The sequence below is a fragment of the Nannospalax galili genome, unplaced genomic scaffold, assembly GCF_000622305.1.
Source record: "Nannospalax galili isolate Female #2095 unplaced genomic scaffold, S.galili_v1.0 scaffold824, whole genome shotgun sequence".
NCBI lineage: Eukaryota > Metazoa > Chordata > Mammalia > Rodentia > Spalacidae > Nannospalax > Nannospalax galili.
This window is the reverse complement of record NW_008351697.1, coordinates 1,929,945-1,932,056: the sequence shown is the minus strand read 5'-3', so window position 1 is coordinate 1,932,056 and position 2,112 is coordinate 1,929,945.

Below are 2,112 nucleotides of genomic sequence, written 5' to 3'. Positions count from 1 at the left end.
CATGTTGATCCCCATCAAGGAAGTGAGGGGAAAGGACAGATGTTCTTCACACTGTTCTTGGGTCAAATTGATCCCCCATGCTTTGAGTCAAGGTTCACAAAAGAGCGTCTCACCTGGAGGTCCATATTGCAGCACGCAGGAAAGTGTTGTCTTGGGATATGATGGGGCTGTTGCACTCATGAACTCATAGCAGCTGAGGTTACCTTCATAAACCTGCACAGATGGAGTCAGTCAAAATCCTGGCATAGGTGGGGTAGATGATCTCTAGGCCCCGTGTCCTACGAGGAGCTGTTGGCGATTGACAACGGCTGGAGGAGGGGAAATCATTCCTTTTTGAGAGTGTGGCTACTGGTAGATTTCCCATATTTCAGGGGATGTCTTCACACCACACACACACACACACACACACACGGGCAGCACTAGCTGGACTTCCTGGGTGATGAAAGAGGGAGAGAAAAACAGGAATGGAGGAATGGAGGGAGAGAGAGGAACTTAGGAGAGGAGTGTGTTGGGGGGATATAGAGGAAGTTGGAGGGGGAGATGGGGGATAGATATGATCATATTTCATTATACGAAATTCTAAAAGCTTCTCAAAGTCTTGCACAGGTCTGTCCACAGGAGAACATATGTTGCATAAAGGTTTTCAGATGCTACTGATCTCAGAAGCAGGCAATTTTCATGGATTTTCAGTGGCTTCCTGTGTTTCTTCACACAGGAAGAAAATGTATTTGTCCTATATCTCCAGTTGCCCTGACAGCTTTTTGCTGGCTTGCGCCAGTCTTTTGTGTATTTTAGTAAGCATGCATGAGTCAGGTTCCCAGGGTCTGACCACCTCCAGGCACTGACCCAGCCATGTCTCAGATCCCTCACATCAGAGGGCATGTTCTCAGAATGTGCTGCATTGCTGCACACACAAAGCCTGCTCATTCAGGGTGCCGTGGAAAGGGATCTTGGACTCTAGCGTCAGGATTTTTATGCCCAGAAAATTGCAAGAGAATGTGTTCTCCTTTTTATAATGCTTTATTTATTACTTTTGTTTTATGTGTATGAGGGTATTGGCTGCGTGTGAGTGCACCCATGTCGTGCAATGCCGTGGAGGTCAGAAGAGGGCTTCGGATTCCCTTGGAACTGGAGTTAAGGACGGTTCATAGCCGCCATGTGGGTGCTGGGAATCGAACCCGGATCCTCTGCAAGAGCAGTCAGTGCTCTTAACGGCTGAGCCATCTCTCCAGACCCGAGAATGTGTTCTTAATAGAGAGAATGCCCTCTCCACAGGTCAGGGAAAAAGTAACCCGTATTAATCTTTTCATCATAGCTTTCTGTGACCTTGTTCCTACTTCCTGATTCCAAAGATCTGTGTGAAAAAGTCTAAAACCAATATTGCAATAAAACTTCATTCCACAAATTTTATATGAGTATTTTAATCTGACTTATTCATTTCCCAATTCTAGAAGTGTGGGAAAGGAGCATGCTCAGTGTACATGTTCCCACCACATTCCAGGGCACAAATGGACATGTGGATGAATGGATAAAGTTTATCCAGTCTATACATTCAAATTCAGGGAAGTGCAAAGCAGACAGTATGTACATGACAGCTTAGTTAGACACATTTTTCTTTGAAAATTTCCCTTTACCAGCTTGCTTCTACCAGCCTCTTTACACTTACATAAATACATGAATGAAGTATGTAAAAATTTCTGAAGCCTTTATAAGAGGGAAAAAGATTAACCTCACATGCTCCACAGCTAAACACTTGGGAGATGAGAGATGACAGTGGACTTTTCCCTCTAACGTTTTTTCAGCCCAGATTCCGGACGAGACAGGAAAGGAGTGTTTCTTTCCTTTTCCTTTAAGTAACATCACAATCACCTCATTGGTACATGCTTCCTTCCTCTCAAATTCTCTCAGGAATTCATAGACCTCCAGCCCTTTCTGAGGACTTACATCCTATCTTGAGCAACTTATAAGCGGTTTGCCAGCAGAGGCTGTCCTTACTGTGCAAGGAATTCTTACCTCAGCATCTCTGAGATAAAGAACGACTATTTATTCTATAATTATATAAGAATAACCATTCTCTCTTGGTCTCTAAGGGAGGAGTGGCTCCAGGGGCAT